At 46.5% G+C, this 23,654-nt stretch overlaps 1 protein-coding gene across 2 annotated transcripts in view; it reads right to left on the bottom strand.

Moving 5' to 3' along the window:
* Window positions 1-506, bottom strand: part of smarce1 (SWI/SNF related BAF chromatin remodeling complex subunit E1) — a 59,740-nt gene extending 59,234 nt beyond the window's left edge. Inside the window, exon 1 of one of the 2 annotated variants that reach the window (XM_078224284.1) lies at window positions 192-506. The gene's annotated coding sequence lies outside the window, so the exon portion shown is untranslated. The remainder of the gene's footprint in view (window positions 1-191) is intronic. The other variant, XM_078224285.1, reaches the window with a different exon arrangement.
* Window positions 507-23,654: the final 23,148 nt, after the last annotated feature.

Raw genomic sequence — 23,654 nt, 5'->3', positions numbered from 1 at the left:
CCTCTCTCCCCCCCCAATATTCCCCTCTCTCCCCCCCCAATATTCCCCTCTCTCCCCCCCCCAATATTCCCCTCTCTCCCCCCCGGGGGGGTGGGGGTGACGCTGGGGCCACAATGGCGGGCTTGGGGGGGATCCGCGCTCTTTCCCGGCTCGGGGCCTCAGGCGCCGCGATGATTCAATGAGAGACTCACACACAGGGAGACGGATCCCGGAGCCGGGCGCTGACTGGATCCCGGGACCGAGTGGATCCCCGCGCTCACTGAGTGGATCCCGGAGGGGAGGCGGCGCGAGCGGCTGCTATTGTCCGGGGCTGGGGGAGGGGCCGGCACTTTCCACACAAACTCCCCCCTCCCCCGAGCCGGGCGGTCGCTGAGGAAATTCCCGCGGCTGCCGGGGGGGGCCCCGGGGCGCGGACTCCACTCCCTCTCGGCCCGTTCCCCACACGCGCCGCGCTGCCCGGGATTTTAACCGGCACCAATCCCGTGGCGAATGTGCGGCCGGGAATCACAGCGCTGCCGGCCTGGGGACAAAGCGCGGCGCGATTCCCGCCCGCAGATTCCAGCCTCACCCCCAAACCCCCAAATCTAAAAACAGCTCAGACTGCAGCCCCTCTGATCAAATAGTCATTATTACAACTCCTCTAATCAAACTCTGTCCACTGAAAAATTATCTGCTGAAAGAAAATAATTTCTCATCAAGAATCTGTGACTATGGACAGTAAACCTGCTCTCCTCATTTCAATAGAATTCTTTCCCCAAACTAGAACTTTAATTCATTAATATTGTTAATTTTTAACATTATGATTTATTTTATCTTTCCTCAAAGCCTCGTAATCCTGGGAATGGTTATTTCCAAGTCTTCCCTGAAATATTGGGCAAATTCAGATAATGGATAATGAAATTCTCCACATACCCTGTCTGGTTTATCCATTACATTCTTGGCAATAACATTAATTCCAATAAAAGGTTATTTATATAAAGAATATTACTTGTTTGGGCTACATTATAATTACATAACAATAGGAACAGGATGAGGTCATGGGCTGCTTTACCATCCTACACGATGGCATCGGAGCTCCACTGGCGCCCAAACCCAAAGAAGTAGCCGTGAGGCGGGGGACGAGTTCAGCCACAAATTAAACAAGAAGATTTAGAAGAGACAATCAATCTGCAAAGTTGGACGTGGAATGTTACTGATGAGGAAGTAACTGCTCTCCTGAATCCTGCAGCTTTAAGGAGACTGTTATAGGAGAGGTCACTTAAGGCGTAGGTGCAGAGCCAAGTCAAGTCTACCGAGTAGCTGATTAAATAATGCATCACCAGTATACCTTGTGGAAGAGTCTAGCACCAGCGATTTTAAAATGCACTCACTGTTTAATATAAAAGCGGGTAAGATAGCCCCTATTATTGTAATGCTCCAAATACATGGTTTAAATTTATTTATTAATGTCACAAGTCGGCTTACACTGCAGTTATTATTGTGAAAATCCCCTCGTGGATGGGAAGCCTATTAAGAGGGAAGTTGATACAGGGGCTTCAGTTACTGTGATAGGGAAGCATACATATGGGTGCTTCAGAGAAGGAGTTCAACCTCCTTCTCTGAAGGAATAGGGCCTGGTTGGGATTGTGGCCGGTGCAGACTCGATGGGCCAAATGACCTCCTTCTGCACTGTAGGGATTCTATGAAAACCATTGAATTTGAAGAGTAGAGCAGCCAAGTTAACAACTTATGCTGGAGAAATGATACTTGGCCGTAGTTGGCTTAAAGAAATCAAGTTAAATTGGACCAAGATTATCCAAGTGAAGGAAGGAGGAGCGCTTGAACTGCTGAAGAAATACGGGAATGTCTTCAAGGATGAATTAGGCAAAATAAAAAGCCTGCAAGCTAAGATCTATGTGAATCCAGATTCTTGAGGGTGAGACCAGTACCACATGCTTTACTAGAGAAAATAAATACTGAATTAGAGTGAGTGGAAGAACTGGGCATTATCCAGTCAATTCAGTTCTCGGAATGGGCAGTACCCATAGTTTCCCCTATTAATATTGACAAGACCATCCGCATGTGCAATTTTCCAGGGGACAATGGAGAGTCCGCTGCAGGGGCTGCCGTGAGTTGTGGTATACCTTGATAATGTTCTCATAACATCAACAGAAGCTGAGCACCTAACTAACATAGATGGGGTGCTAAAGAGATTTCAAGAGGCTGGAGTTTGCCTCAAGAAGGAGAAAAGTTCTTTTCAAGTCACTGAAGTAGCCTATCTGGGGTACCGTATAAATGCACAAGGATTACACTCCATGGAAGATGAGGTCAAACCCATAAAGGAGGCACCAGCCTCCAAAAACATATCTGAATTCAAGTAACTTTTTTGGGAATGGTAGATTACTGTGGGCATTTTCTACCAAACTTGTCAACATTATTGGCCCCCTTGCATATCCTGCTAAAGAAAACAGCAGCGTTGGTCGTGGATGCCTCCCCAGAAAGAGGCTTTCAACAGAATTGCAGCATTCTTCAAACTTGTTCGTACATTTGGACCCGTCTATGGAACTGGTGATCAGTGCTGGGACCTCTGCTGTTTGTAATATATATAAATGACTTGGAAGAAAATGTAGCTGGTCTGATTAGCAAGTTTGCGGATGATACTAAGATTGTTGCAGTTGCGAATAGTGATGAAGATTGTCAGAGAATACAGCGGGATATAGATAGGCTGGAAAATTGGGCGGAGAAATGGCAGATGGAATTTAATCCAGACAAATGCGAGGTGATGTATTTTGGTTGATCCAATTCAGGTGGGAGCTATAAAATAAGTGGCAGAACCATCAGGAGCATCAACACAGAGAGTCCGGAGTACAGGTCCCCGGATCCTTAAAAGTAGCAGCACAGGTGGAAAAGGTGGTGAAGAAAGCATATGACATGCTTGCCTTCATCGGACGGGGCATCGAGTATTAAAGTTGGCAAATTATGTTACAGTTGTATAAAACGTTGGTTAGGCCACATTTGGAATACTGTGTCCAGTTCTGGTCACCACACTACCAGAAGGACGTGGAGGCTTTGGAGAGAGTGCAGAAAAGATTTACCAGTATGTTGCCTGGTATGGAGGGATTAGCTATGAGAAGAGATTGTTCTCCCTGGAAAGACAGAGGCTGAGGGGCGACCTGATAGAAGTTTATAAAATTATGAGAGGTATGGATAGGGTGAACAGTTGGAAGCTTTTTCCCAGGGCAGAAATGACAATCACAAGGAGGCACAAGTTCAAGATAAGGGGAGAAAGGTTCAGTGGAGATGTGCGGGGAAGGTTTTTACACAGAGGGTGGTGGGGGTCTGGAATGCGCTGCCAAGTGAGGTGGTTGAGGCAGATACGTTAGCGACATTTAAGACTTATCTGGATAGACACATGAACAGGGGGGGAATAGAGGGATAACATGATCAGTGCAGGCTTGGAGGGCCGAAGGGCCTGTTCCTGTGCTGTTCTTTGGTGTTGACCTGTGATGCCTTGCCATATGGCATTGGTGTGGTGCTGCACCATGAGATGGATGACAGATCTGAAAGGCCAATGTCTCAAGAACCCTCTCAGAAGCTGAAAATGACTACTCACAAATTGAGAAAGAAGGATTATCAATAGGTTTTGGTATCAAGAAATTCCACCAGTACTTATATGATAGGTACTTTACCATTGTTTCTGACCACAGACTACTCTTGGGTCTTTTTAAAGAAGTCATGATGTGGAGATGCCGGCGTTGGACTGGGGTAAACACAGTAAGAGTTTTAACAACACTAGGTTAAAGTCCAACAGTTGGACTTTAACCTGGTGTTGTTAAAACTCTTACTGCTTTTTAAAGTAGACAAGGCTATTTTGCCAACTGCATTGGCAAGAATTCAACATTGGGCATTAACTCTGTCCGCCTGGGAATATATGTTCAAGCACTGACAGAGAACACATATAGTGAATGCAGATGCACTTGGCCACCTATCTTTACAAGAAAGTGTTCCAGCTGCTCCAGACCCACAGGAAATTGTCATGGCATTGAATTATTTGGACACGTTGCCAGTCTTGGCAAAGCAAATCGGGCACTGGGTCAGTCAGGATCTACTTCTGTCCAAAGTGAGACATAGATACTTACAGGTTGGGCCAATGAAGAAATGAAACCACTCGTTACGCACAGGATGAACTGAGTTGCCAGGATGGCATCATACTCTGGGGAACAAGTGTAATAGTCCCTGCACCAGGCAGAGAGCCGCTTCCAATGGAATTATACAGTGGTCATCCAGGTGTCTCAAAGATGAAAATATTTGCCGTTAGTTATGTCTTTGGCATTGATGCTGACATTGAGAACCCGGTAAAGCACTGTGCTCAGTACCAATTGCAACTCAGGTTGCCTGCTGGAGGCCCACTGAATCCTTGGGAGTGGCCTGGCAGGTCATGGGTGTGAGGCCATATTGATGATGTTGTCCATTCGTGGGCACAATGTTTTTACTCATTGTTTCTGCACATTCCAAATGAATGGAAATGTTTGAGGTGAAGTTTTCGACATCGAACGCTATAGTTGAGAAATTACACCAATGTTTTTCCACCCTGAAGTCATAGGGTGGAATTTTACCGGCACTATCCACCCGAAGTTCGTACGATCCCGCCCGACGCCAACAGAGAATGCCGTTCTCCGAGCCTCGCCCGCTCCTGGAATCGGAGTGGGCATGCCGGTAAAATTCCAGCCATAGAGTCCGATAATGGAACAGCCTTCACAAGTTTCAGAACTGCACCACCTCAATGGTACCAAGCACGTTAGAACTGCGCCTTATCACCCAGCTTTCAATGGAAGAGCTGAGCGAGCCATCCAAACTTTTAAGTCTGGCCTAAAGAAGCCTGGAGACCAGAATCTCACTCTCCTTCTTGGCTATCGAACCACTCCGCATGTAACAACGGCAGTCTCACCAGCTGGGTTGTTAATGAACCGTCAGTTCAGAACGAGACTGAGCCCCGTATTTCTAGGGAGAGTAAAGACCAGCCAAAGCAGTCAGAAAACAAACCATGATTCATGTCAGTCAACAGTTATGTTAGTTTATAATGGATGAAGCCGTGTATGTGAGGGGTTTTGGTCGTGGGTCGGGTTGGGTACCTGGAATTTTTGTCTCGAAAACTGGACCCCTGTGGGTATGAAAGGAAGGATTATCCAAAAACACACAGACCATTTCACAAAAAGGGAGATGGCTCAGCAGCCAGTTTGCCCACAGGAAGTATATTGCTGCAAGCCTCTGTGTACTTTTAATCTGGAAATAAGTGAGTTGTTTTTCCCTAAACTGTTGAATAAGCATCTTTACAAATTTCCAAAGATTCACACACCCTAAACAGATTTTCATATTTGACTCACACCTTTTGTTTCCAGGTTACATCTTTTAGTTTCTCTTTTCTCCTCAATTCCTACTGCACAATTTCTGACTTTTGTCTTCAAACTTATTTACACTACTTTATTCCACCTGAATCCCCCATCCCCATCCCATATTTACTCATTTCCAGTCCTTGTGACTACCCTATTTCTGCCTTCTGCTGGGACTGGAGTCCCAGACCAGTTTAAGAGGAGCCGGTCCTTCCTGGAGTGAAAAGGAATCCTTTGTTCCCACCTCATTCCTTCAGAAACATGTTCACACTTTAATTTGCCAATTTGTACGTGGCTCAGGTAATAATCCAGAGATTCTAATTCCTAAGATCCTGTTCTTTAACTTTGTTCCTGGTACCCTGTAACAGAGGAGCTCATATTGGGAGGCACGGTGGCACAGTGGTTAGCACTGCTACCTCATAGCGCCAGGGACCCGGGTTCGATTCCCGGCTTGGGTCACTGTCTGTGTGGAGTCTGCATGTTCTCCCCATGTCTGCATGGGTTTCCTCCAGGTGCTCCGGTTTCCTCCCACAGTCCAAAGATGTGCGGGTTAGGTAGATTGGTCATGCTAAATTGCCCTTCAGTGTCAGGGAGATTAGCAGGGTAAATATGTGAGGTTGCGGGGATAGGGCCTGGGTGGGATTGTGGTCGGTGCAGACTCGATGGGCCAAATAGCTGCCTTCTGCACTGTAGGGATTCTATGGTTTCTATTCTTCACTGTGAGTTTCAGCACGGATCCCAACAACAGAATCTGCCCCTCCCTCTCCCAAATCCTTCACATCATTGGTAGGTCAGGCTGAATGGTTCATTTCTGTGCTATAAGCCCTACTGATTGCAGTGAGGGCCAACCTGATCTGAATGTTTAGGACCTCTGTGGGAAGCACATTTTCCTACCAGGCTGAGTGAACAGGCTGACAAGAATTGGCAATCAGACTGATACATAACTGGCAATTAAAGATCCCAGCCTATAATTATTGGGGAGGTTGTTTTGTTTTGCACATGTTAAATCTACTCTGAAAGAATTGTTGCTGTGTCTAAGACTTCACTAAAACTTCCTGATATCAGTTTTGAATATAAAAGCAAATTACTGCGGATGCTGCAATCAGAAGCAGGTCTAACAGCATCTGTGGAGAGAGAATAGAGCCAACGTTTCCAGTCTGGATGACTTGACGAAGAGGCTCTGACTGAAGAGTCATGAAACCAGAGGACGATAACAAAGGGAAACAGTGAAACTCTTCATTCCTGCAGAGGAGCTAACAGCCACCATCTCACACGGGGGACTGTCAAAGTCCATTGCACAAAGGAACTACTGAAGGAAGTGGATGTTATTTGAATTTTTATAAGTTTATCTCTCTAGTAGAGTCCAAATCAACAGCTACCCCAGGACAGGGTCAGCGATGTGAATAATGACTCTTTCAGAGGATAATTCGAAGGGGAGGCGGTGGTATTGTCGCTAGACTAGTAATACAATGACGCAGGTAAATGCTCTTGGGACTCTGATTCAAATCTTGCCATGCAGGTGGCGAACTTTGAATTCAATAAAAATCTGGAATTGAAAGTCTAATGATGACACTGAAACCATTGTCTTTTACCATCGTAAAAACCATCTGGTTCACCAATGTCCTTTAGGGAAGGAAATCTGCCATCCTTACCTGGTCTGGCCTACATGTGACTCCAGACCCACAACAATGTGGTTGATTTTAAACTGGAGGGCAGTTAGATTTGATTTGATTTATTATTGTCATATGTACTAGTGTACAGTGAAAAGTATTGTTTCTTGCGCACTATACAGACAAAGCATACTGTTCATAGAGAAGGAAAGAAGAGAGTGCAGAATGTAGTGTTACAGTCATAGCTAGGGTGTAGAGAAAGATCAACTTAATGCGAGGTAAGTACATTCAAAAGCCTGATAGCAGCAGGGAAGAAGCTGTTCTTGAGTTGGTTGGTACGTGATCTCAGACTTTTGTAACTTTTTCCCGATGGAAGAAGGTGGAAGAGAGAATGTGTGGGGTCCTTAATTATGATAAGAACAAAGAACAAAGAACAGTACAGCACAGGAAACAGGCCCTTCGGCCCTCCAAGCCTGTGCCGCTCCTTGGTCCAACTAGACCAATCGTTTGTATCCCTCCATTCCCAGGCTGCTCATGTGACTATCCAGGTAAGTCTTAAACGATGTCAGCGTGCCTGCCTCCACCACCCTACTTGGCAGCGCATTCCAGGCCCCCACCACCCTCTGTGTAAAAAACGTCCCTCTGATGTCTGAGTTATACTTCGCCCCTCTCAGCTTGAGCCCGTGACCCCTCATGATCGTCACCTCCGACCTGGGAAAAAGCTTCCCACTGTTCACCCTATCTATACCCTTCATAATCTTGTATACCTCTATTAGATCTCCCCTCATTCTCCGTCTTTCCAAGGAGAACAACCCCAGTCTACCCAATCTCTCCTCATAGCTAAGACCCTCCATACCAGGCAACATCCTGGTAAACCTTCTCTGCACTCTCTCCAATGCCTCCACGTCCTTCTGGTAGTGCGGCGACCAGAACTGGACGCAGTACTCCAAATGCGGCCTAACCAGCGTTCTATACAGCTGCATCATCAGACTCCAGCTTTTATACTCTACCCCGTCCTATAAAGGCAAGCATACCATATGCCTTCTTCACCACCTTCTCCACCTGTGTTGCCACCTTCAAGGATTTGTGGACTTGCACACCTAGGTCCCTCTGTGTTTCTATACTGCTGATGACTCTGCCATTTATTGCATAACTCCTCCCTACATTATTTCTTCCAAAATGCATCACTTCGCATTTATCCGGATTAAATTCCATCTGCCACCTCTCCGCCCAATTTTCCAGCCTATCTATATCCTGCTGTATTGCCCGACAATGCTCTTCGCTATCCGCAATTCCAGCCATCTTTGTGTCATCCGCAAACTTGCTGATTACACCAGTTACACCTTCTTCCAAATCATTTATATATATCACAAATAGCAGAGGTCCCAGTACAGAGCCCTGCGGAACACCACTGGTCACAGACCTCCAGCCGGAAAAAGACCCTTCGACCACTACCCTCTGTCTCCTATGGCCAAGCCAGTTCTCCACCCATCGAGCCACTTCTCCTTGTATCCCATGAGCCTTAACCTTCTTAACCAACCTGCCATGTGGGACTTTGTCAAATGCCTTACTGAAATCCATATAGACGACATCCACGGCCCTTCCTTCATCAACCGTTTTTGTCACTTCCTCAAAAAACTCCACCAAATTTGTAAGGCACGACCTCCCTCTTACAAAACCATGCTGTCTGTCACTAATGAGATTGTTCCGTTCTAAATGCACATACATCCTGTCTCTAAGAATCCTCTCCAACAACTTCCCTACCACGGACGTCAAGCTCACCGGCCTATAATTTCCTGGGTTATCCCTGCTACCCTTCTTAAACAACGGGACCACATTCGCTATCCTCCAATCCTGTGCCGCTGCTTTGATGGCTGCTTTTCCGAGGCAGCAGGAAGTGTAGACAAAGTCAATGGATGGGAGGTGGGTTTGTGTGATGGACTGGGTTTCATTCACGACCCTTTGTAGTTTCTTGCGGTCTTGGACAGAGCAAGAGCCCAGACCAAGCTGTGATACAACCAGAAAGAATGCTGGCCAACCAGCAAAGCCCACATCCCATGAATGAATTTTTAAAAAACAGTGTTATTAAAGGTCATAAAATAAAAGCCAGGTTCAGACACAATGTCAATTGATGCAATTATTGTGGAGGAAGGAGGTCACATGACTCGAGTGGCATTTTGAAACCTCTATATTCAGTTGAGAATTCCAAAACAAGCAGTTTTCTGATTCACCTCCAACCTGCAAGACTCCATGTTTACCAGATAAACTGCAATAAGTCACAACCCCTTGAAGCCTGTTTATCTGGAAACCTCTGACCATTGCCTGGCAAGCAGACCAAGTCAATGTACAGGAATCTCATCCCGCTGCATTGCCAACAACATTAAAGGGATTCTGCACCGGGTGTCCCCTGTCAGGAACCCAGCAAACTGAAACTTCTCTGTGAAAGAACCCCCTCCCACGCTCCCCCCCCCCCCCCCCCCCCCCTCTCCCCCCCAACCTGGGCTGTGACTTTCTAGACTCTGGGAATCATGTGAAGTGACATCCATTTCTGTGGCTGTCTTACTATTAAGTTATTCATAGTGGTTAAAGTTTCTCTTTTCTATCTCGTACTGTTTATTGGTCTGTGTGTACGAAGTTGCGATCAACCCCTCGGGTTTGAATGTATGAATAAACTAACCTGGTTTAATCAGAAAGAGAGTTTGCTGCGAGCTACTATAAAAAATGGACTTCACAAACAAAGAGTCTTTTTAAAACAATTAAAAACATCTCTGCTTAGAGCAGATGGCAAGAGAATAAAGGGGTTCAGTTTTGCATCTGTCTCTTACCTGTAACAACTCTCTCCTTCACCGTGGCAGCAGTGTGTTCCACCTACAAGATGTCCTGCAGAAACTCATCAAATCTCCTTTGTCTGCACCTTCCAAACCCACAATCTCTACCTCCTTGGAGAACCAGGGAAGCAGATGCATGGGAACACCAGCACCTTCAAATTCCCCTCCAAACCACACAGTATCCTCACTTGGAAATTACTTCATTGTCACTGGGTTAAAATCCTGGAATTCCCTCCCTAACAGCACTGTGGGTGTACCTACACCATACGGACTGCAGTGGTTCAAGAAGGCAACTCACCACCACCTTCCAAAGGACAATTAGGGATGAGTAATAAATGCTGACCTTGCCTGAGATGCCCACATCCAGTGGGGAGGAGGGAAGGAATGGTGCTGCACCTTAAACTGAGGAAGCGTAAAATCCGGCCCTCTCTCGGTTCAACAGCCCCACCCCCTCTCTGCTCCTGATTGCTGTCCAGTGACCCATTGTTGGAAACATCTGTGTATGTGTGTGTAAGTTGGATGACGACACGATGGGGGCTGACCATGATGGAACGACTCACACAGTGGATGGGGCCTACCACACACAGTGCAAAGGTCAACCCGTGAAGACCGGTCACTGGGGTGAAGCTTGCTGCTGCCCAGTCCTCTCAGTAACTAGGATCTGTCCCTTCAGGAGAGGAAATAACTGGAAGGAAAAGCGATGTCTTTTTCAAACTTACCCTGAAGCAAGGAAGCAAAACAAGGTTGTTTTGTGGGGGTGAGATTTGATAGGGAGTGACACTAACTCAGGATGTAGCCTTTGTTTAATCAGTGTTACCAACATGCCCAGGCATTGCTCAAAATTTTATTCACTTGTCTTTCCTTCAATGACCTTTAAAAGTAAATTATCTCAGATTCCTGAGTTTAATCTATGCAGACAAACAGCCTGCCTTGCATTTTTCCCACCATAGTTTGGGCCTGTTGAGACTTCTTGTACAATCTGTGCTATTGTATGGCGTTGAGCGGCTATCAATGCAGTGCTATCATCAGTAATGTCTTATATTTATCTGGTATCTTTAATCCCAAGGTGCTTTGCAGGAACATTATCAAGCAAAATTTGGCCCTGAGTTGCATGAGGGAATGTTCGGTCAGGTGACCAAACTCTTAATCAAAGAGACATGTTTAAAGATGCATCTTAAAGAAGGAGAGAGAGAGATAAAGAGGTGGAGAAGTTCGGAGGGAATTTCCAGACTCCAGACAACTGAAGGCACAGCCACTGATAGTGGAACAATTGCAATTGGAAATGTGTAAGATGTGACCTGAATTGGAGGAGCAGAGATCTTGGAAGGAAAATACAGTTTAAAATTTTCAAAAACCAGTACCTTTTTTTATTCAAACAAAGAACAAAGAAAATTACAGCACAGGAACAGGCCCTTCGGCCCTCCAAGCCTGCACCGACCATGCTGCCCGACTGAACTAAAACCCCCTACACTTCCGGGGACCATATCCTTCTATTCCCATCCTATTCATGTACTTGTCAAGACGCCCCTTAAAAGTCACTATAGTATCCGCTTCCACTACCTCCCCCGGCAACGAGTTCCAGGCACCCACCACTCTCTGTGTAAAAAATCTGCCTCGTACATCTCCTTTAGACCTTGCCCCTCGCACCTTAAACCTATGCCCCCTAGTAATTGACTCTTCCACCCTGGGAAAAAGCTTCTGACTATCTGCTCTGTCCATGTCTCTCATAATCTTGTAGACTTCTATCAGGTCTCCCCTCAACCTCTGTCGCTCCAGTGAGAACAAACCAAGTTTCTCCAACCTCTCCTCATAGCTAATGCCCTCCATACCAGGCAACATCCTGGTAAATCTTTTCTGTACCCTCGCCAAAGCTTCCACATCCTTCTGGTAGTGTGGTGACCAGAATTGAACACTATATTCCAAGTGCGGTCGAACTAAGGTTCTATAAAGCTGCAACATGACTTGCCAATTTTTAAACTCAATACCCTGGCCGATGAAGGCAAGCATGCCGTGTGCCCTCTTGACTACCTTCTCCACCTGCATTGCCACTTTCAGTGACCTGTGTACCTGTACACCCAGATCCCTCTGCTCTCAATACTCTTAAGGGTTCTGCCATTTACTGTATATTTCCTATCTGTATTAGACCTTCCAAAATGCATTACCTCACATTTGTCTGGATTAAACTCCATCTGCCATCTCTCCGCCCAAGTCTCCAACTGATCTATTTCCTGCTGTATTCTCTGATGGCCCTCATCGCTATCTGCAAATCCACCAACCTTTGTGTCGTCCACAAACTTACTAATCAATCCAGTTACATTTTCCTCCAAATGATTTATATATATTACAAACAGCAAAGGTCCCAGCACTGATCTCTGAGGAACACCACTTGTCACATTCATTTGTGGGACATTGGCGTCACTGGCTGGCCAGCCTTCATTGCCCATCCCTAGTTGCCCAAGGACATTAGTGAACCCCAGATGGGTTTTTACGACAATCGACAATGATTCCATGGTCATCAGTAGATTCTTAGTTCCTGATATTTTTTATTGGCACCAGTACTCCAGGAGTTCCATGTTCAGATGTACAAGGCCATTTTGACCAGTACCCAGTTTACTACTTTCCCTGCTGGCCTGGAGGAGTCTGAGTTGGAGGAGATTGCAGCAAGAATGAGGTCATGGAGGAATTTCTAAACAAAGATCAGAATGTTAAAAATGAGGCTGAACCGGAACGGGAGCCAGTGTTAGTGACTGAGAACAGGGTTATTGAGTGAGGCGTGAGCTAAGGTATGGAAAGCAGACAATTTTTTTATTTGTTAGTTCACAGGATGTGGATGTCACTGGTTAGACCAGCAGTTGTTACCCATCCCACAGCCCTTGAGAAGATGGTAGTTCTTGAATCATTGCAGTTCCTGTGGCGTAGGTACACCCACAGTGTGGTTGGGGAGGGAGTTCTCGAGTGGGATTTTCCATGCACCCTGCCACGTGTTTCCCAATGGCACATCTCCGTCACCGGGAAACCCATGCGCATCGGCATGGCCGGAAGATCCCACTGGCACGAATGGATTCTGGACCTAGGATTTTAACATAGTTACAGTGAAGGAATGGCGATATAATTCCCAGTCAAGGTTATGTGTGACTTGGAAAAGAACTTGCAAGAGATGTTCCCATGCATCTGCTGCCCTTGTCCTTTGGGTTTAGAAGGTTTTGTGAATATTACACAGGGCTGTCGCTGCCACTGTGCGCTGGTGCTGGAGGGTCTGAATGTTCATGAATGGGGTGCCAATCTCATCAACTGCTTTGTCCTGGTTGGTTTTGAGCTTCTTGAATGTTGTTGGAGCTGCACCCATCCAGGCAAGTGGGGAGTATTCCATCACACTCCTGACTTGTGCCTTGTAGATGGTGGATAGGCTTTGGGGAGTCAGGAAGTGAGTTACTCACCACAGGAGTCCCAGCCTCTGATCTGTTCTTGCAGCCACAGTGTTTATATGGCTGGGCCCAGATCAGTTTCTGGTTAATGGTAACCCCCAGGATGTTGATAGTGGGGGATTCAGAAGCTAATGCCATTGAATGTGAAGGGAAGATAGTTAAATTCTATCTCGTTGAAGAAGGCCATTGTCTGGCACGTGTGTGTTGAGATTAGGTTTTGGATGAGCTCATGTTAATGGAGGATGAACTGTGGGACACCAGCCATGAATACTCTAATATCTGAGTCAAAGGTAACAAAGGTATGAGTGAGTGTTTCAGTTGTAGATAAGCCGACGCCTGCATGGAGTTATCTGTTGTTATGGAGGTTGAAACAGGCAATCTTAGTGATGGTGTGAATATATGGTCAGAATATCGTCTCAGGGTCAGTACAGCTGGTGTGCTTCAGCCTCAGACAGTTGCTATGGAGAGGGATGGAGTTGGTGACTAGGGAGTGAAGTTTGTAACAGGGACTTTCCAACATTTAATTGGAGAAAATTTCTGTAGATCTGGTGTGATTGTCAGACAAGCAGTCTGATCATTTGGAGACAGTGTCGGGGCCAAATCGAGTCTCGTTGTGTATGATTCTATAATGGCGACATTTATTATCCAGTCTCACTCTCTGGGTCATTCCCTCTTTATACTCTACCACCTTTCTACCTATTCCCAGAAATCTCTGCCTCGTTCTTCCTGTTTGATCATCCTGTCACTTTCAATCTCCCTGCCTCTCTCAATGTAAATAAAATGTAAAAGTCACCATAGTCCCATTTGGCCATCGGCTGCTCTCCCCTTCAAGGGGGAGAGCTGACTGGGGAGGATTTAACCTGGGGAGCACCACACCTCAGATGAAGGACAAGGTTGAGAAGGCAGACTTTTGTGAATAACCTCAGCTGACATGGAAGGTTTTCTCTCAATACTGCCTCTTTGTCGCTTGTCTCTCACTTTGTCTCTCATGTTCCCTCACTCGCTCGCCATCAATTACTGGAATTTTCACATTTTGCTATCCCTCTTTTCCTGTTTTTTATCTTTGACTGTAATAAGTCCTCGGAGACAGAAGTCCCTTCACCAAAATTCCTTTATTTACAAGATCCAACAATATACAGAGTGCTTTAAATTAAAGTTTATTTATTAGTCACAAGTAAGGTTTACATTAACATGGCAATGAAGCTACTGTGAAATTCCCCTATCACCACACTCCAGCGCCTGTTCGGGTCAATGCACCCTAACCAGCACGTCTTTCAGACTGTGGGAGGAAACCGGAGCAAACCCACGCAGACACGGGGAAAACGTGCAAACTTCATACAGACAGCAACCCAAGTCGGGAATTGAACCCAGGTCCCTGGTGTTGTGAGGCAGCCTTGCTAACCATTGTGCCACCGTGCCGCCAGCTCTCAGTCTGCAGTCTCCATCCGGAGTGCCAGAGGAACTGACACTCCTGCTTAATTACAGAGCAAGAGGCTCCCTGATTGGACCATCAATTTGGCCCTTAATCAGTTATATCTTTTTGTGTTGAACAAAATAAATTAAATCAAACTAACTCAGGGACAACTCAAAAAGGCCAGCTCCCTAAAAGGAGGGGGACCCCCCGAAACAAAAGGCAAAGTGGAAAGGAAACTTAAAACATCAAATTAAAATGTGATTAAAGGGGTCGATGGTGCACCCCAGTCCCTGCGGTGCCCAGCGGGCATGGAAGGCATCAACTGTGCCATCGGACACCACATGCTCCCTTTCCAGGGACACCCGGCCGCGAATGTAGCCGCAGTAGAGGGGCAGACAATCAGCCTTTAATCAGGGAGTTCATATTCAAGCAAGCCAACCTCAATTGCCTGATTAAAATGGTTACACTGACTCAAGGCAATTCCTTTCAATGGAGAGCAGCTCCCAACAATGAAAGTGGATTTTGTGGAACTGAAAATGATGCTGCAGAAAGCTTTTGGTCTTTGTTGGAGCTGATAACGACCTTACTACAGGATCAATCTTAAAGGCCATGTAGCAATAGGGTAGAGAGAGTGAACATGTAGCCTGAGCAAGCTGGAATAAAGGTTAGTTATGAATGTATTCTGATTCAGAATATAAAAATCATTCTCTTGATACTAATATTCAGTGCTTTATGCGTGTGAATTGTATATTACAGCCTCGGGTTCCAGCTGCCTTGCGTTAGTTTCTTCGATGTAATCTGGGTGAAATTGTGAAGCATTACAAACTCTCGTAGAAATTCAGGTGTAAATTACACTGAGAATAAAGAAAGTTTCCACAATCTTTTCACTGGTTTAAAAATCATTCCAACTGCAGCTGCTGCTCACAAAACTGTTCTTCAAAGTGAAGTTCCTTTGTCAAGCACACAACCACTGGGAGGCACGTTTAAATGTGGAGATGCCGGCGTTGGACTGGGGTAAACACAGTAAGAAGTTTAACAACACCAGGTCAAAGTCCAACAGGTTTATTTGTTAGCAAAAGCCACACAAGCTTTCGGAGCCTTAAGCCCCTTCTTCAGGTGAGTGGGAATTCTGTTCACAAACAGGGCATATAAAGACACAGACTCAATTTACAGAATAATGGTTGGAATGCGAATACTTACAACTAATCAAGTCTTTAAGATACAAACAACGTGAGTGGAGAGAGCATCAAGACAGGCTAAGGAGATGTGTATTGTCTCCAGACAGGACAGCCAGTGAAACTCTCCAGGTCCAGGCAAGCTGTGGGGATTACAGATAATGTGACATGAACCCAATATCCCGGTTGAGGCCATCCTCATGCGCAGAACTTGGCTATCAGTTTCTGCTCAGCGACTCTGCGCTGTCGTGTGTCGTGAAGGCTGCCTTGGAGAACGCTTACCTGAATATCAGAGGCCGCATGCCCGTGACCGCTGAAGTGCTCCCCAACAGGAAGAGAACAGTCTTGCCTGGTGATTGTCGAGCGGTGTTCATTCATCCATTGTCGTAGCGTCTGCATGGTTTCCCCAATGTACCATGCCTCGGGACATCCTTTCCTGCAGCGTATCAGGTAGACAACGTTGGCCGAGTTGCAAGAGTAGGTACCGTGTACCTGGTAGATGGTGTTCTCACGTGAGATGATGGCATCTGTGTCGATGATCCGGCACGTCTTGCAGATGGCAGATGGGCCTTGGCCATCCCCACACCCCCACTTCCTGCCTTCAAACAACCGCGCAACCTCAAACAGACCATTGTCCGCAGCAAACTACCCAGCCTTCAGGAGATTAGTGACCACGACACCACACAACCCTGCCACAGCAACCTCTGCAAGACATGCCGGATCATCGACACAGATGCCATCATCTCACGTGAGAACACCATCCAGCAGGTACACGGTACATACTCTTGCAACTCGGCCAACATTGTCTACCTGATATGCTGCAGGAAAGGATGTCCCGAGGCATGGTACATTGGGGAAACCATGCAGACGCTATGACAACGGATGAATGAACAGCACTCGACAGTCACCAGGCAAGACTGTTCTCTTCCTGTTGGGGAGCACTTCAGCGGTCACGGGCATTCGGCCTCTGATATTCGGGTAAGCGTTCTCCAAGGCAGCCTTCACGACACATGACGGCGCAGAGTCACTGAGCAGAAACTGATAGCCAAGTTCCGCACACACGAGGACGGCCTCAACCGGGATATTGGGTTCCTGTCACACTATCTGTAATCCCCACAGCTTGCCTGGACCTGCAGAGTTTCACTGGCTGTCCTGTCTGGAGACGATACACATCTCTTTAGCCTGTCTTGATGCTCTCTCCACTCACATTGTTTGTATCTTAAAGACTTGATTAGCTGTAAGTATTCGCATTCCAACCATTATTCATGTAAATTGAGTTTGTATCTTTATATGCCCTGTTTGTGAACAGAATTCCCACTCACCTGAAGAAGGGGCTTAAGGCTCCGAAAGCTTGTGTGGCTTTTGCTAACAAATAAACCTGTTGGACTTTGACCTGGTGTTGTTAAACTTCTTAGTGAATTATAGACCAGTGAGCCTTACTTCTGTTGTGGGCAAAGTTTTGGAAAGGATATAAGAGATAGGATTTATAACCATCTTGAAAGGAATAATTTGATTAGGGATAGTCAGCACAGTTTGTGAAGGGTAGGACGTGCCTCACAAACCTTATTGAGTTCTTTGAGAAGGTGACCAAAGAGGTGGATGAGGGTAAAGTGGTTGATGTGGTGTATATGGATTTCAGCAAAGCGTTTGATAACGTTCCCCATGGTAAGCTATTGCAGAAAATACGGACACATGGGATTGAGGGTGATTTAGTGGTTTGGATCAGGAATTGGCTAGCTGTAAGAAAACAGAGGGTGGTGGTTGATGGGAAATGTTCATCCTGGAGTTACTAGTGGTGTACCGCAAAGATTTGTTTTGGGGCCACTGCTGTTTGTCATTTTTATTAATGACCTGGATGAGGGCGTAGAAGGATGGATTAGTAAACTTGCTGATGACACTAAAGTCGGTGGAGTTGTAGACAGTGCGGAGGGAAGTGGCAGGTTACGGAGGTACATAGATAAGCTGCAGAGCTGGGCTGAGAGGTGGCAAATGGAGTTTAATGCGGAAAAGTGTGAGGTGATTCACTTTGGAAGGAGTAACAGGAATACAGAGTACTGGGCTAATGGTAAGATACTTGGTAGTGTGGATGAACAGAGGGATCTGGGTGTCCATGTGCATAGATCCCTGAAAGTTGGCACCTAGGTTGATAGGGTTGTTAAGAAGGCGTACGGTGTGTTAGCTTTTATTGGTAGAGGGATTGAGTTTCGGAGCCATGAGGTCATGCTGCAACTGTACAAAACTCTGGTGCGGCCGCATTTGGAGTATTGCGTACAGTTCTGGTCGCCGTATTATAGGAAAGATGTGGAAGTGTTGGAAAGGGTGCAGAGGAGATTTACCAGGATGTTGCCTGGTATGGTGGGAAAATCGTATGAGAAAAGGCTGAGGGGCTTGAGGTTGTTTTCGTTTGAGAGAAGAAGGTTTAGAGGTGACTTAATAGAGGCATACAAGATGATCAGAGGATTAGATAGGGTGGATAGTGAGAGCCTTTTTCCTCGGATGGTGTTGGCTAGCACGAGGGGGACATAGCTTTAAATTGAGGGGTGAGAGATATAGGACAGATGTTAGAGGTAGGTTCTTTACTCAGAGAGTAGTAAGGGTGTGGAATGCCCTGCCTGCAGCAGTAGTGGACTCGTCAACATTAAGAGCATTCAAATGGTTATTGGATAAACATATGGATGATATTAGAATAGTGTAGATTAGTGGGGCTTTAGATTGGTTCCACTGCTCGGGGCAACATCGAGGGCCGAAGGGCCTGTACTGCGCTGTAATGTTCTATGTTCTATGTACTCCGAGGTGGCACGGTGGCACAGTGGTTAGCACTGCTGCCTCACAGCGCCAGGGACTCAGGTTTGATTCCAGCTTCGGGTCACTGCCGATGTGGAGTCTACACGTTCTTGCTGTGTCTGCATGGGTTTCCTCCGGGTGCTCCATTTTCTCTCACACTCCAAAAATGTGCAGATTGGCCATGCTAAATTGATCTTTAGTGTCCCAGGATGTGCAGGTTAGATGGATTAACCATGGTAAATATGTGGGGTCATGCAGATAGGGTGGGGGAAAGGGTCAGGGTAAGGTACTCTGTCAGAGAATCTGTGCAGACCCTTCTGCACAGGAATTCTATGATCTCTGATTGACTAAGTGCTCTTAGTAAAGATGCTTATATTTTGTATATTTATTGATATTTTATATATCTATTTCCAGCTGCATTGGGTTACCAATCTGAAATACATCAAACAATATTCTTGAACACAAAACAACAAACAATTGCATCCTGTGACATTGCCCTGTTGCACTGGCCCTGGGAGATGTTACATTTTGGCAATGCAAATTCATTTTACCTGAAACTTGAACTGTAAACTGACCAGTACAATATCAAGAGTGGCGGTTTGCGGTGTCGGTGACAGCCATGATGGGGAGATGCCGGCGTTGGGTTAAGAACATAAGAAGAACATAAGAAATAGGAGCAGGAGGAGGCCATCTGGCCCCTCAAGCCTGCTCCGCCATTCAATAAGATCATGGCTGATTGGGTTGCCGGCATCTCCACACCATGGCTACCACCAACACCGCAAATCGCCGTTCTTGATATTGCACTGGTCAGTTTACAGTTCAAGTTTCAGATATTATGAATTAGCATTGCCAAAATGTAACATCTCCCAGGGTCAGTGCAACAAGGTGACCGGGGTGGGCACAGTAAGAAGTCTCACCTGAGGAAGGAGAAGCGCTCCAAAAGCTTGTGATTCCAAATAAACCTGTTGGACTTTAATCTGGTGTTGTGAGACTTCTTACTAATATCAAGTAAACTCATGTCAATTTTTTTAAATTGCAGACAATGTGGTACTTCCACTCCTCTCTCTACCTAACTCCCCCCACCCCCCCAGGAGAAACCACTGTGTGACAGAGGATTCAAAAACACATCATTGCTTGAGCAATATTTAATTGCCTCTGACATTTAAACAAATGCACCCATTAAGCAAGTTCTAACAAAGTCTCACCGCAGGCAGCATTAAAATTTGATTAACTTTAGAAATTCAGAGTATATTGTCGCCTGTTTAAGCTGCTTGAAAGAGTATTTCATAAGGAGGATTGTCACAAAACTCATCTTAAGTGTTGGAATTAAACATTCAATTATTAGCTTCAGTGTTTGATTAAAATTGGCAGAGAGTTCTGTGATGTGTGCGCGGTGGCACAGCGGTGAGCACTGCTGCCTCACAGCGCCATGGACCCGGGTTCGATTCCCGGCTTAGGTCACTGTCTGTGTGGAGTCTGCACGTTCTCTCCGTCATGATGTGGAGATGCCGGCATTGGACTGGGGTAAAAACAGTCATCCACTCCATCTGACGAAGGAGCAGCGCTCCGAAAGCTAATGGCATTTGCCACCAAATAAACCTGTTGGACTTTAACCTGGTGTTATTAAAACTCTTACTGCGTTCTCCCCGTGTCAGCGTGGGTTTCCTCCAGGTGCTCCAGTTTCCTCCCACAGTCTGAAAGACGTGCTGGTTAGGGTGCATTGGCCATGCTAAATTCTCCCTCAGTGTATCCGAACAGGCGGTGGAGTGTGGCGACTAGGGGATTTTCACAGTAACTTCATTGCAGTGTTAATGTAAGCCTACTTATGACATTAATAAATCAACCTATATATCTGTCAGTGGATATCATTCTCGTCTGTGAATCAAAAGTTTGTGAGTTCATGTCGCACTCTGTGAGATTGGGGCACGTAATCCCAGCCTGGTTCTCCAGTGTTGAGTTGAGAATGTTCTACTATCAGCGGTGCTGCCGTTTGGATGGGATGTTAGCCCGAGGCCTTGCCTTCCTCTCCAGTTGAAGAAAAAGTTCCCTCGTCACTACTTTGAAACAAAGGGGGATTCCCTCCAATATCATGAACAAAGTTTATCTGGCGGCACGGTGGCACAGTGGTTAGCGCTGCTGCCTCACAGCGCCAGGGACCCGGGTTCCATTCCCGGCTTGGGTCACTGTCTGTGTGGGGTTTGCATGTTCTCCCCATGTCTGCATGGGTTTCCTCCGGATGCTCCGGTTTCCTCCCACAGTCTAAAGACGTGCGGGTTACTTGCATTGACCCGAATAGGCGCCAGACTGCGGCGACTCGGGGAATTTCACAGTAACTGCATTGGAGTGTAAATGTAACGCTGATATATTTCCAAGCCAGGATGGTGGGTGACTTGGAGGGGAAATTCCAGGTGAATTAATTTCCATGTGCCTGCTGCCCTTGTCCTTCCAGATAGTAGAGGACGTGGGTTTGGAAGGTGCTACCTCAGGAGCTTTGGTGAGTTTCTGCAGTGCATCTGTAGATGTACACAGGGCTGCCACCTGCAATTTCCCCTCCAACTCTCTCGCCATCCTGACTTGGAAATATATCAGCGTTCCTTCACTTTTGTTGGATCAAAATCCTGGAACACCCCCATAAGCTGCACCACATGGACTGCAGTGTTTCAAGATATCTCACCACCACCTTCTCAAGGGCAATTAGGGAGGGGTTATAAATACTGGCCTACCCAGCGACACCCACATCCCATAAATAAATATTTTTTAAAAGTATTGAAGGAAACAGACCGCCAATTCTGTGCAGAGCAGGTTCTCATGAACAGTGGTGGCGGGAGTGAATATTTGTGATTGGGGTGCCAATCAAGCGGGCCAATTAATTCCATCACACTCCTGATTTGTGCCCTGTAGGTGGTAGACAGGCTCTGGCGGGGGCAGGGGGGGGGGGGCGGAAGGAGAATTTAGCCTGGCCAATTCCCCTAACCCGCACATCTTTGTGGGAGGAAACCGGAGCACCCTGAGGAAACCCACACAAACACGAGGAGAATGTGCAAACTCCACACAGACAGTGACCCAAGCTGGGAATCGAACCCGGGACCCTGGCACTGTGAGGCAACAGTGCTAACCACTGCGCCACCTTTAATGGAAGAAAGGTCATTGATGAAGCAGCTGAAGATGGTTTGGCCTAGGATCCAACCGTGAGGGACTCCTGCAGGGATGTCCTGGAGCTGAGATGACTGACCCTCCACAACCACAACCATCTTCCTCTGTGCCAGGAATGACTCCAACCAGCGGAGAGTTTTCCCCTGATTCCCATTGACTCCAGTTTCGCTCGGACTCCTTGATGCCGCACTCAGTCAAAGACTGCCTTGATGTCAAGGGCTGTCACTCTCACCTCACCTCTGGAATTCAGGTTCTTTTTTAATTAATTCATGGGACATGGGCATCGCTGGCTGGCCAGCATTTATTGTCCATCCCTAGTTGCCCGGGTGCAGTGGACAGTCAAACACATCGCTGTGGCTCTGGAGTCACATGTAGGCCAGACCGGGTAAGGACGGCAGATTTCCTTCCCTAAAGGACATTAGTGAACCAGATGGGTTTTTACAACAGTTGACAATGGTTTCATGGTCATCAGCAGATTCTCAATTCCAGATATTTTATATTGAATTCAAATTCCACCATTTGCCATGGCAGGATTCGAACCCAGGTCCCCAGAACATTAGCTGAGTTTCCGGATTAACTAGCGCTAACACCACTAAAGCAAAGCTGTAATGAGGTCAGGAGCTGAGTGACCCTGGCAGAACCCAAACTGGGCCTCACTGAGCAGGTTATTGCTGAGCAGGTGCTGCTTGATAGCACTGTCGATGACCCTTTCCATCACTTTACTGATGATCGAGAGTAGACTGAGGGGCAGTAATTGGCTGGGTTGGATTTCTCCCATTTCTTGTGTACAGGACACACCTGGGCAATTTTCCACATTGCCCAGTGTTGTAGCTGTACCAGAACAGCTTGGCTAGGGGAGCAGCAAGTTCTGGAACAGAAGTCTTCAGTACTATTGCTGGAATGCTATCAGTGCCGACAGCCTTTGCAGGATCCAGTGCCTTCAGCCATTTCTTGACATCATGTGGTGTGAATCAAATTGGCTGAAGATTGGCATCTGTGATGCTGGGGACCTCCGGAGGAGGCCGAGATGGATCATCCACTCGGCATTTCTGGCTGAAGATTGCTGTGAATGCTTCAGCCTTATCTGTTGCACTGATGTGCTGGGCTCCTCCATCATCGAGGATGGGGATATTTGTGGAGCCGCCTCCTCCAGTCAGTTGTTTAATTGTTCACCACCATTCACTACTGGATGTGGCAGGACTGCAGAGCTTAGATCTGATTGGTTGTGGGATTGCTTAGCTCTGCCTATCACTTGTTGTTTATGCTGTTTGGCACCAGTTAGTCCTGTGTTGGAGCTTCACCAGGTCGACACCTCATTTTTAGGTATGCCTGGTGTTGCTCCCAGCATGCCCTCCTGCACTCTGCCAGGGTTGATCCCCTGGTTTGATGGGAATGGTTGAGTGGGGGATGTGCCGGGCCATGAGGTTACAGATTGTGCTGGAGTACAATCCTGCTGCTGCTGATGGCCCACAGCGCCTCCTGGAGGCCCAGTCTTGAGTTGTTTGATCTGTTTGAGGTCAATCCCATTTAACACGGTGATAGTGCCACACAACCTCGAGGAAGTAACTAGACCATGGATAAAGGGGAACCTGTAGATGTGCATACTTAGATTTCTAGAATGTATTTGACAAGGTGCCATATCAAAGACTACCACACAAAATCAGAGTTATTTTTAAAGGGTAACATATGAGTGTGGATAGAGGATTGGTTAGCCAACAGGAAACAGAGAGTGGGCATGAACAGATCATTTTTGGGTTGCCATGACTAATGAGACAAGTGTCACAGGGATCAGTGCTGGGCCACAACTATTTATATCAATGATTTAGATGAAGGGACTGAAGGGATGGTTGCTAAATTTGCTAATGATACAATGATAGGTAGGAAAGCAAACTGTGA

This window comes from Mustelus asterias, chromosome 11 (assembly GCF_964213995.1).
Source record: "Mustelus asterias chromosome 11, sMusAst1.hap1.1, whole genome shotgun sequence".
Taxonomy (NCBI): domain Eukaryota; kingdom Metazoa; phylum Chordata; class Chondrichthyes; order Carcharhiniformes; family Triakidae; genus Mustelus; species Mustelus asterias.
This window is presented reverse-complemented; position numbering and strand designations above follow the sequence as displayed.